This window comes from Typopeltis vanoorti, chromosome 13 (genome assembly GCF_054136105.1).
Source record: "Typopeltis vanoorti isolate ZY-2024b chromosome 13, IOZ_Tvanoo_1.0, whole genome shotgun sequence".
Taxonomy (NCBI): Eukaryota; Metazoa; Arthropoda; class Arachnida; order Uropygi; family Thelyphonidae; genus Typopeltis; species Typopeltis vanoorti.
Genome location: NC_143561.1, coordinates 66630828 through 66644364, shown reverse-complemented (window position 1 = coordinate 66644364; position 13537 = coordinate 66630828). Strand labels below are relative to the sequence as shown.

General features: G+C 34.2%; 1 protein-coding gene across 2 annotated transcripts in view; it reads right to left on the bottom strand.

Moving 5' to 3' along the window:
• LOC150100241 (protein brain tumor-like) overlaps positions 1 to 13537 on the bottom strand; it is a 59133-nt gene that overhangs the window by 31571 nt on the left and 14025 nt on the right. The window contains exon 1 of one of the 2 annotated variants that reach the window (XM_090402595.1): positions 11858 to 12172. The exons of the other annotated variant lie outside the window; for it this stretch is intronic. The gene's annotated coding sequence lies outside the window, so the exon portion shown is untranslated. Of the gene's footprint in view, positions 1 to 11857; positions 12173 to 13537 lie in introns of those variants that run through there. 2 annotated transcript variants of the gene reach the window in all.

The following is a 13537-nucleotide window of genomic DNA, read 5'->3' as shown; positions in this document are numbered from 1 at the left end:
ACTGTGATGTGGCAAATGGAGAAACCGAACTAACACTATGTCCGGTCACTGGTGTGCAGAGGAAACATATACTTGGGAATATACTTAAAACACACACCTTCTTATGGGGATAAGAACTGGGATACACTCAAACATTTTAAGCCAGTACTAGGAAAGTGGGTGACAGTATGAGTTCCTGCCTCCATAAGACAGATAGCAATAATGATCAATTAAATGATAACTAGTCTCCTTTGATTCTCATGCTGCCAGTGGAATTTTTCAAATACAATCAACCATCTGTCAGTTCATATGAAACCAAACTGGCTTTTCTATTCCAAGCCAAGTTGTTCCTTAAAGGAAGAGGCAAAAACTTTTTATCTACTGACCACAGGAAAATAAAGAATTGTGTTTTAGTAGCATGAAGTTAATAAGAGAAAGACAGGGAACATAATTGTGTCCCCTCCTCTTCCTTCTGTCCACTAGGTTCTGCAATTTGTATTCTCTCAATCTGTCCTCGTACTCTACATTCCAGAGACCAAAAACTGACAGTGAATCATCTCTAAACCCTCTCCAACAACTCATCATCCTTTTGAAAGCCAGGTAACTAAATCTGTGCACAGTAATTCATATGCAGTCTGATCAAAGCCTTTTGCAATGGAATCATATCCTTACTTCTGTCAGTATTCTCCTCATCATTTCCATAATCCACTGTGTTGTCAGTTTTAGCAAAATGTCCATGAAATTTCAAGTCCATATTCACCATCTACCCCCAGATCTTTCATCTCCTCCAACTCCTCTAAGATATTCCTCGCCAATCTTATACTCTGCATCCCATCTTTGATTCCCAAATTTTATAACCTTGCACTTTGCTTTATTAAACTGAGATCGCCACACACTTTGCCCATTCAGAGAGTCCATTTAGGTCCTCTTGCAAAGATATAACATTTAGTCTACTTTTCATAATTCTCCCCAACTTTCCTTCATCTGCAAACAACTGTATATTAATCCTTTCAAATGTCATTTACATACAAATTAAATAATCCCCCCCCGCAAAAAAAAACATAACCCTAGGGCCACTAGTGATTTTCCTCTTCTGAGATATCACTCCTCCATACACAACCTGCTAATACCTATCAGACAGCCAATCTCCAATCCAATGCAATCCACTACCCAATCCCACTGTTCCAATTTAACTAGTAGCTTGTCATGCAATAATTTATTGAAAGCTTTTGCAAAATTTAAAACATACTACTGTATATGCATCTCCCTTGTCCAATGTATTTGTCACCTGCTATATTTAGTTGATGTCAAATTAAAAAGATTATGACACTATGAGTAACTATTTAATCATCTTTTCATATCCTTTTAATTACAAATTTTTCCAATTTTTTTTTTAAAAAAAAAGAGGTTTTTTATAATAAAAAAAAGCACTTGTGGCAACAAAGCCCAGCAACGTCAAAGTGCTTTGGGTATCACTACCTCAGACAAGCATTCAACAACCAAACACTCCGTTAAACAACTATTAAAATCTCAGCAAGCACACTAACAGTCTTCAATAGTGCCTTATGACTCTTAAGGAGACTTTCTTTAACAATATTGATACAACAGAAAGAAACCTCAAAGTGATTCAAGACCAGTGCCCATACAATAACATAAGCATCAATAAAAATACCAAGTTCCATACAACAGCAGTGCATGATTCAATAGAAAAAAATAAATAAAATAAGTAAATAAAAATATTGCAGTCATCCTGTACTTCTCAGAAATAGAGTAAGACATTAAGAAGTAAGACTAAAGTAAGACATTAAGAAGCTTGCCAAAAGTGCGACTTCAACCCTGCCAAAAAAAAAAAAAAAAAAAGGTTTGGTGAAGCCACTTCAAACCCATGTGCATATGTAGAGACAGAACAAACTTCCTATGGCTGGTTCAAGTGACCTGTGACATGCTAATGAGCAGATAGCTCATAACTGCTGTAAATAATACATTCAAAGGTACTACTCCATCATGTGCATCAGCCTATCCAGATCTCACCTTCACCCTAGAGAAACAAGGTTGCCAATTACAAGAAATGCTAGCATGAAAAATAGATGTTACTAACAGCCATTCTGAAAACCAAATCTCAGACATTGCATGAGGAACATGCTTGGCCCAAGTAGCCAATAGCAAACCTTCCGGATCCACTTCAAAATACGGTTTCAGTTCCAACCTCAATAAATGTCCATTACCACCTCGTCTACAAAACCTCACATGCTTTTCCTAACAAACTTAAATTCAGTGAGGTCAATCTTCCTTGGGAATTTTAATGTTCACAACTCCAACTGGCTTTTCTCTTTCAACTACACAGATCTGGGAGGTAGAGAGGCTGAGACATTTGCTATCACTAATGACCTTACACAAATCATTCACCTGCTCACTCAAATACCAGACAACCCTAAGCTCTCCAGATGCCATGGACCTCTTCCTTACTAGTGAGTCTTGTGAATGTTGTTTGTCCTTTAGGTAATTCACACCATAACCTTGTACTGATCTCTTTGCTCATGGAGCAACATGAACATAGCACCTATCTGATGTGTTGTATAGCATAAAAATGCCAAGTGCCAATCTTTGCAACTTCCATGCCCCATTTCCTTGGTTGGCATACTGTTTCCAACTTTCTGACTCAAATATGCATACTGAATGTGTCACTGAAATAGCCTTCATTGGTATGGAAATGTTTCCAGTTCTCAAGCCCTGGTTTTTCAAAATGTGCCTTGCTATACAAGTGAAGAATTGACCATGTAACTGGCTCTCACATCCAACATCTTTCTTTACTGCTTATACTAAAACATGGAATAGCTACAAGAGAATTATCAACTCATCCACAAAATGGATTTTGAAAGAGCTAAAAGAAGGAAATTTACATCCTGTCTAAATTGCAGTCATGCCTTCTTGTCTATTGCCAAAGCCAAGCTGTAACTTCTTTCCATCACTGTTCCTACCACTGTTATGTTCAGACAGCTCTAATGCATTATCACCGCACAGAAAAAGCCAACCTCTTGGCTTCTTAGTTCTTTAATTCCTGCATGACTGACCTAAGCAAATGTCTCCAACCATTCACCACACAATCTGCTCTTTGACCTTTCTAGCAAAAAAAAGTCAAACAGGACATTGTGAGGGCAACTGTTTGGAGGGCATTTCTAATTTATCTAATTAATTTGGAATTTTATTTAAATCAGGTAAAAAAAAAAGAAAGTCTCCTGGTCCTGATGGCATTTCTCCAATCATTCTAAAGGTGTGCTTCAGAATTAATTTCCATTCTGTATTGACTTATTATGCTTTCCTATTCCACTGGTATCTAACCTATAGCATGGATATTAGCCCATATACAACTTATTCTCATGATTGGTGACAAATTCCTATGATCAAATGCCTGTCCAATTTCTCTTACCTCAGTTTTCTCTAAGGTAATAGAGACCAACATTCAACTCTTGTCACTTTAAATGTACTCAACTTATAAACAACTGCCAGTATGGATTCTGCCACTGTTGATCAATAAGGGATCTGCTTACCTATGTCACTCATCTCTGGACAAACACTGGAAAAATTTTTGAAGGCTCAGGTGATCGCTGTTCATATATACAAGGCTTTCGACAGGATCTGGGTCTATTAAGTAAGCTCCCATCATTTGGCCTATCCCATGACTGGACAACTGAACTGCTAGCTTTCTGACTGGACACACACACTATATGTGATGGTTCCTTATCCTCTGACCATGCAACTAATGCTGGGTTCCAAAGGACTGTTCTTTCACCTATTCTCTTCCTTCTATATATCAATGACCTACTCCAGTTGACTACAAACCCAATACAAACCTTTGCTGTTCACAGCACATTACAATTTCTCATTCGACAAACCATGTGCTACAAAATCCACCACAACCTACAGAACAGCAACCTTTACTAACCCCAAATTCTGATCTTCAAACCAATTCTTGAAATGGATTCATTTCAAGAATTGAATTTTCTAGCATTGAAATTGACAGTTGTCAATTTCAATGCTAGAAAATTAGTTCTGCCTTATTTCACACACACATACACAAAGAACCATTTCTTTGCAGTCTTGCTCTCGATAACACTCAAATCTCTATACAAGATGAAATCTCTCTCCTCCTGGGATTACTCTACCAACCAACCTCTTTCTTAGTACAAATTCATTAGAATTATTGCTTTCTTGGCTTCCAAAAAAATTTGAATTTCTATTTCACTCAAGACATCACTTTACCCTCTGAACAGGTATTAATTGTATATCATCATTATCATCGTGCATATCAAGGATTTAGGCCTAGCATGGCCTGTTCCGGCCTTAGAGGTCATCGTTGAATCGTTTAAGAGGACGTCCTGGTTTTCTTTTTCCTAATGGCTTGTACTTGAAGGCTTGTTTTGGTAATCTTTCTGTTTTCATTCTTTGAGCATGTTCCATCCATTTATGTTTATATTTTTTAATTTTTTCTATTACTGGTTCTTGGTTTAATTCTTTCATAATTTCTTCGTTTCTTTTGTGATCAAATAGGGTATACTTAATTAATTGTATATATAAATCACAAATCTACTATTGAATACTGTTCTCACACCTGGGGGAGTGTCCATAAGAGCTCCCTAAAAATACTTGACTCAATACAGAAGAGAGCAATTAGGTTGATTAGTGATCCATCTCTTACCAATTCACTCCATCCACTCACACAGCTTTTCAGTTTCCACTGCTTGCAATACTAACATGGCCAATGTTCATCTGAACTGGCATTAATAATTCCTTTGTCCTGTTACATCCATGTAAGAATCCTAGATTGAAAGGAAATGCTGTTGTTATTACAGCTGAAGCAACCAACGATTTCAAGAGAAGAAAAAATATGCAAGAGATTATTAGTTCTGTTCTGTATCTGAACTACGTATCTGAATGTTCTGTATGAAAGAAAAACATTTAATATTGCACACAAACTTAAAATTATGCCACTGGACTAGTGTCATTCTTTAGACAGCACTCCAAGATATTATAGTAATAATGGAGGATTATAAACCCTCTGCTTCTGATGTGGATAGGAAATAATTGTCATCAGATGAAAGTATCTATTCTATAAAGTTATATAAGTAAACCACAACTGATTGAATAGGAGGAATTAATTTTATAAAAAGTATGAATTTATCTAAACAGCATTTAACCATTTGGATCTTATCTCCAAATACTATTTTTTTTTACTAGAACATACGTTTGTTTTTTTCAAGAAATTATTATTACGTAACACCTCCAAGCAGTCCAAAGACTCATCAAGGGAGGGCACCCACTCCACAACTCTCCATCTCCACCACTCAATCAACCAACTACAGCAAACCACAACTACCATCATCATCATCTACACCATCTACTGCCCACCACGACTAGTATTTTCACAGACAATCACAAACATCCATGCTCATGGCAGGATTTGAACCCACAGCCTTTTGGCTGGATAGCAGATGCGCTAACCACTCCAACGTATGGCCTACTATATAGAGACAGATTGTCAATATGTCTTGAAAAAACAAAACAAATACAGATTATTATCATCTCTCCATGATATGCAATAATGGATGCATTAATTTATCCAAAATAGAAATAAAATGTTGGCTTCAAATTTTGAAATTAAAAATGGAATTTTGTGATAATCTAGATTTATTTTATTTAATTAAAAGAAAATGAAGTTTGTCAGCCGAAAGATTGAACATAAGCTTATGTGGCATCTTCTTGCATAACAGTAACAAGACTTCCTCAGTGGAAGAAATGAGGTACAATTCAAATTGCAAGAGAATACAGAAATAATGTCCTATAATGGCATCTAATACTAGATATAAGCCTACATAGGCTGAAGGGGTTTTAAAGTAAGTCTCCCAAATTTTGGATAAATTAATGTGACCATGCTTTGAAGGTTTGCAGTGTTTTGTTGCTGATTCTGTCTCCCAAACTAGTCTCTTAGACATGTAATGATATGTATGTAGTACACTGTTTCTACTTTGTTTTCTTTCATTTAATCCTGTGTGAAAGTATGTCCAACATACGGTCATGACTTGCCATAATGAAAGAAAAATAAGCAGACACTGTGTCCATAGAGCCACATTGTAGAGACGTGTCAAAAAATGGAGTCCTTTGAACTGAGTTTGATGAATTTAATAATGCAAGAAATACATATGGCCTACTATGTACAGACAAATTGTCAATATGTCTTGAAAAACAAATACAGATGTTGACAGATATTTTATCTGTTCATGATATATAATAATGGATGCATTAATTTATCCAAAATTTCAGAATGTCTTTTATGATTACATTTAATAGACAGCAAAATTTATTGCAAGTGATGCTTTTGATAGAATCTACAGGGAAAATGCAGAAATATATGCTTCTCTGCAAAGCTGAAACTGACAAATTAGTACACGAAACATCCACATGCAAGGGGGGGGGGGTCCAATGAAGATATAATGGAAGACAACACAGAGTAATTTCTCATTAAACCCCAGGACAACATATACAGTTAACTCACTATAACAAACTACCGAAAAGTACTGACCAAAACTCCACAGGTACAATGCCATGCTAAAAGAAATTCACTGTAGCCAAATTATTCCTTCTGCTGAGTCTACTATAAAGAGTTAACTGTATAACTAAATATAAACAAAGCCAACCCGGTTGGCTGAATGGATAGCATACCTGCTCTCCAACTAAGGCTTTGGATACAAATCCTGCTGTGGGCAATGTTTAGGAGTCTTCAGTGGGAGAATACTGCCCAACTATTAGAAGTGTAATGTACTAGAGGTTTAGAACTGCATGTGAGGAGTCACACAAAATTACAGTAGTCGCCCCTTATCCGCAGTTTCAGTTACTTGCAGTCAACCCCAGTCTGAAAATATTAAATGGAAAATTCCAGAAATAAATAAGTCATCTTCCTTTCCAGGCTTATAGACTAAGTGGCCTATAAACAAGTCATAAGTGTTAAACTGCATGGCGTTCTGAATAGCATGATAAAATTCTGCAACCATCTCACCCAGGACATAAATTATCCCTTTGCCAAGCATATCCATGCTGTATAGTATACACTACCCACCTGTTAGTCACTTGGTAGCCATCTCAAGTTTTCAGATCGACTGTCATGGTATCGCAGTGCTTGTATTCAAAGTAACCCTCATTTTACTCGAGCTATTTAGTGATGCTGGCAATTCATATATATATACAAAGAGAAACCATAAAGTGCTTCCTTTAAGTGAAAAGATGAAAGTTCTCGACTTCATAAGGAAAGAAAAAAAATCATATGCTGAGATTGCTAAGATTCCATTCACATAACCTTTATTACAGTAGACAGAACATTGTTATAATTGTTCTATTTTATTATTACTTATTGTTGGTAATTGCTTACTGGACCTAATTTATAAATTTAACTTTATTATAAGTATGTATGTATAGGAAACAACATAGTATGTACAGGGTTTGGTACTATCCATGGTTTCAGGTATCTACTGGTGTCTTGGAATGTATCCTCCTCCTCCCTGATGGATAAAGGAGGGCTATTGTACTACCATCATTAAAAACTGTCTGCAGTAGTTCATGTTAATCTAATTTAATATACCAGAATTTTTTTCTACAAAATTTTGAAAATTTCTACAGATTTTACTGGAAAAAAAAAAAAATTTTAAATCCAACACATTTGAGAAATTACCAATTTAAAAAAAACTGAAGTTCTTGTTTTTAAAAGAAAATTCTGAAAACAAGAGTGACTTTTTTTTTTAGCTTAGCTTCTTTTAATCAATTTATCCCAATCCACTCTTTTTTTCTGTTTGTGATAAATTGTTTGTTTTTTTTACTATTTAAGATTTATAAACTGCTGTATAGTGATTATGTAAATCTATTTAATGATAATGAGCTACATAACTCATGCCTCATTCAATGTCAAGAAATAATCTTTGTATTTTTTCACTGGGTGATAAAAATAGCTTACCACCTAAAAATGAAAGTATACTGATATTCTGCTACAATACGTTCCTACTACCATGCAGGACAAAAACTTTGGATCCATATGTCTTTGACTAAAACACATCATGCAAAAATTTATAGTAATACATCCAACAGTGCAACTCTGCAGACATACAAACTGACTTATATATATATATATATATATATATATATATATATATATATATAAAAAGTCAGTTTGTATGTCATCATAAAAGTTGGTTTAGTTTTCATAAATTATACATCAGTCGTGTATTCAGGGTGTAATCACTCCGTATGTTAAAAAGGCTGAATATATTATATACGCCAAAATGCTAGTGCATTGACTTTTGTCACAGATTTTGGTGTTTTTTTTTGGTATTCAGATTTTTTTAAAAATAATTAATTTAATATTATAGATAATGGTATAAAAAACAGTTCAGATATAATTCCCTACACACCCTGCCTCTTTATAGAACATATTTGTGAACAGGCCACACAATAACAGTACATTTGTTGTACTTTTTCAAACTGCACAAAGTGGGTTGATGATTCCATTAGTCACATGTAATTATTAAATAGTTAAATAAAAAAGAGTATATGGTAACATTCTTTGGATGATGATGATGATGTTAGCTTCCTCATCCATGTGCTAAATAACAAATATGTTGAGGCTATTATGGCACATTAATTATGGATTGGCAAAAAGTGTCTTTGAACCTCTCTCTCTGTGTGTATTCTGAATAAAATAGTGTTCTACTCTTGTACAGGCAAGATACCTGTTTCATTCCTCCAAAAGGATAATTATACTCTCTTGAGTGACTAAAACCAGCATTAGCAATTACTTCATTCACCAAAAGATAATACATTACAATACTTGTGTTGCATATTTTTATTCATGCACACTATAAAGTATATGCCAAACCTGAATACAGGTAGTGATATTCATGTACATCCAAGTTACAGCAAACATGAATATGTTACTTAAGGTTTTCACTGCAAACTATCATTATCATCTAAATAAAGTTTTGTAATCTGAAATGAAAGAGTAGTTGGATATTTTACAAATCACTAGCTCCAATTATTTTAATAAATAAACCTCTTTTCCCACACTGCTTCATGCAGTCATCCATGTAACCAAGTTTCAAAAATACATATGCTTTAAATATTATTTCTGGAATATTTTTCATGTTACTCCTCTAAACTGATATTATTATTATTATTATTATTATTAATAATAATAATATCAGTAATAATAACAAAACAGCCATAATATTATTATTAATATTATGGCTGTTTTGCCTATTTTCATAAGGAGTACCTCTTGTATTATGTCATTGGTTTTATTACTCCAATTAAATTTAAACATTGATATGTATTTTGAAAACATAAATTAAAAGAAAAGGAATAATTTTTGACATACCTTTATAGAATCCTCAATATTAACTTTTTATAGAACAGCATGACAAATATATTGATAAAAAGTATATATTGAATAAATACATTGACTTTTTTCAAAAAAAAAAAAAGGGGGGGGAGAGGGTAAAATAGAGATAAAAATATATGAAAGCTAAAAATATGGAAATTAAGGATATGCAAACTAAAAACTGACAAATGCATAGTGATTTTATAATGGTCTCGTATCAAGGATGAACAAAAATGGAAGTATGGAGTATGAGCCATTTCGACTAAGTATCATCTTCATAGCTTATTCAAATGGTATTTATTCAAATGATAGTCCTAAATGGTTTATAGTTCATTTTAATAATTTAAAGTTCAGTTTATATATATATACATACACTTTTTATCAATATATCTCTGATGCTGTACCATAAAATGCTAATGTTGAGGATTCTATAAAGGCATATAAAAACATTATTCCTTTTCTTTTAAATTTTTTATGTTTTCAAAATACATATCAATGTTTTAATTTAATTGCAGTAAAAAAAAAAAAAGCCAAATGACATAATACAAGGGGTACTCCTTATGCAAATAAGCAAAATAGCGATAAGTGACAAAAGAAATTTGGCACCCAGTCCTGCATTTTAATTCTTCACCATATTCTTCTTCTTCTTCTCCAGAATAACAATGAAACTTTCTGCTCACTGAATAAATAAACCAACATATTCATAAAAAAGAGTAATTTAACCTTTGTCTCAGAACAAAGAGAGAATTTTAGAAATGCAAAAGCTAAATCAGCTTATAATACATTAATTAATATGAAACTTGTAAGCTTGATGCAAATTGCATTAATTTCTGAGGTTTTGAAATTCACAATGAGCTCTGTATCTATTGTTATATAGAAGAATAAATATGCAATACACTATTTTACAAGTTGTTCTCTATATTAACTGGATAAGTCAACTTGGTATTTAAAAAATAACTTTAAAATCATGCTATGGGCATGAACTTTCTCTACATATTAAAAAAAAAAGCTAATGATACACACAGGCATCCATTTGATGCAAGAACTTAAAATTTAAAAAAAGCCAATTAAATCAAAAGCACATAAAATCTAAAATGACAGTGACCACTGTTTAATATTATAGGAAATTTATTTCTTTAATCAACTGTAGCAGCATATTATTGTATTACAAAAAAAAAAAAAAAAATACAGTATGGAGGCTACGGAATTTATCAGGTGGGGGAGGGGGAAAGAAAGACGAATATCAGTCATCCTTTAAACTCATTAATCTTCAAACCCGATTTTCAAAGAATTTTCAGCTCTGAATAAAACAAAGGAACTCCTGAAAGTGAATATTCACTTTCAGGAGTTACTTTCAAATAGAAAATATTAAATCGGTGTGTAAGGGGACAATAGTTAAACTATTAAGTCAAATTTTGAAACTGCGTATTGACAAGGAAAATACAAACCACAGGGCTACTTCGTTACTCTATTTTTTACTTTCTTGCATAATCGCGACGCTGAAAAATTTTCAAACACTCCATACAATCAAAATAACACATCCAGTGCAAGTTAATTCGACAGCCCTAGTTTTGAGAGTAATATCTTTTACGGTACAATGAAGTTTGGACTCTAATTTTCTTGCCGACAACGCAAACAACTTTCTTTAAGAGTATAACGAGAGGAGAAAATACCGCTCGACGAACGTCAATAGCAGTGCGACCACAACTGTACTATTCATAAGTACGATAGTACTAAATCAAAAAAACTTAACATCAGATAAGCATAAAACCAGTTAATGCTTTTTTTTAGACAACTGCAAATAGCTTAATCAAATATGTAAACTATGTGCATTTTCTGAGACAGTTACATACTGTGATTCAATTTTGGTTCGAGTACTTGCGAACATACTTGACGAGCTTCATATCCAAAACACAACAGCAGGATCGTGTTATTTTTCCATGAGCAACAAACTAAGCAAAGGACTACAGACACTTAAGCATATCTCACATGGTGGTAAACATAAATCAACCCAAAAAACTGCATGTCAAGAACAAACGTGGTGCTTCTCTGTCTCACAGCTGATTACAAGTATATACAGAAATACGTGGACAAAACTCCATTTGCCGAAACGAACAAGATGTTTTTATACCATATGACTGCACAACACCGTTAGAAATTTACCCAAACGCTAAACGCTCCATACAAATTCCTCGCGTTAATATTCTCTGCATTGTAATATTGCAATTAAAGCACCACTGGCGGTACATTTGATTCATTTACCTCCGGATCGAGGCAAATGATCCCAACGCCATATTGCAGATCAAGTGACAAAGGAACTACATGCGCACGCTTTGAAATGTCAAAGTCGCAAATGTCTTTTAAAACCACTCTGATTAATTACAGTCGAGTGTCACACCCTCTGAGTAATACTGGATATCATACATATCCATCAATAGCTTTGAAGATATATATTCCTACCTGGCAGCGTTAAATCCCTTTGTTTAAAGCTCCGGGAAGACATGTGCGTTAAGTCAGCCCGCCATCTTAGTGTAGCTTGCAGCCTCGTTTTCAGTGACGTTGCGCAGCTACCGCTGCTGCCCGTAAAAACACTGCACAGAATGTGCGCGCTTTTCGCGCAACAGGCGGAAGCGAAAACAAGAAAGAAATGGCAACAGTAGCGGTTCCACTTACTCCAGCACCCGACCAACTTAAAATGATAGTTTTGATTATCTTTAGGCAGTTCATAATCTTTCGATGATTCATTTTTTTTTTACTTTGTTGAAGTCCACGGTTTATTCACGTGCTCATATTACTTTACATTGTTTAATAACAATGAAACTTATTACACACCGCCAAATCAAACTAAATATTTCCTATCTTAATAGTGGGAAAGAAGTTTCGATCGAATTAAATCAAAGCAAGCGACATCTAGTGCTCTATGTGACATAAGTCCTCTGAAAGCTTCCTAGTATTTCAAATGAATGAAATTCTTATCACTCGCAAGCGAAATAATGCAACAATCGTCACGTGAGTAAGGAAACGTTCTAAGAACTTAAAATAGCATCTTATGATTACGAAAAGATAAGCTGAATGACAAACAATGTTACTGTTAAATTATATAACTTATTATTACGCATCTCATAAGTTCTTTTTATTCATTTGTTAGCATATTTAAAATTACAATATATAACAATTTTTGTTAGCAGAACGGATTTATTATACGACTTCAATTCCATCGCTTAAACCTAAATATTTCTCAAAATCTTTAGCGATTAGCGTTTATTGCATTTACCTGTGCTGTAATAGCAAGTAATTTTCTACTCTCCATTTTATAAGTTATGTAACATCTTTTTATATTTGGAAAAACTGGAGATGGCGCAAATGGTTATTCGTAATACAATAAATAGGCAAATCACAAAAGTTTGAGAATCAGTGTATACTTTAGTAGTGTATTTGAATAATTATAATAAAAAGTAGGTAAATAATTATTTACCGTCTTTTTATAGTAGTTTTGATTTATTTTACAGTGCTGGTATATTTAATTAATGACGGGATAGCTCTTTCCCATGCATGCTTCGCTCGCATGGGAAAGCTGTTTGCCTACTGAGCGTTCCCTCTCGTAATTACCCTCCTTATTTGCCGAATGGAGAGCGTCTCCATTCTTCCAATCTACAGACCGTGGATTCGAATCCTGCTGCGACATGGTTATTATTACGTGACACCTCCAATAAGTCTAAGGACTCATCGTGGGATGAATGGGATGTTTGCGGGCTTTAAATTTCATCTCCCTTTGTGAGAGATCGCTGTCCTTTTACCGGGGCCTAAAGTAGCTTGAAGAAGCACTATGTTTGGTCCAAAAGAAGTGTTTCTGAATTATCTAACCTTTAGCTTACCGCGATACTAAATGTGCTTATAGGTTTACAACCTTTCTTGAGAATAAATGGCATAAAACACACCTCATCTATTAAAATAATTCTACGATCCCTTAATCTTCCACAATGTCGGTTAACTGATCGAATGAGGAAGTAGAGTTTACCCCTTTTTCCTCCTGCTTCTTCCCTCTTTTCATCAGCATTACGCTCCCATGACAACAAAGCCTACAAAAAAAAAAAAAAAAAAAAAAGTCATTGATCAATCACGGGCAATCATATCATTTGC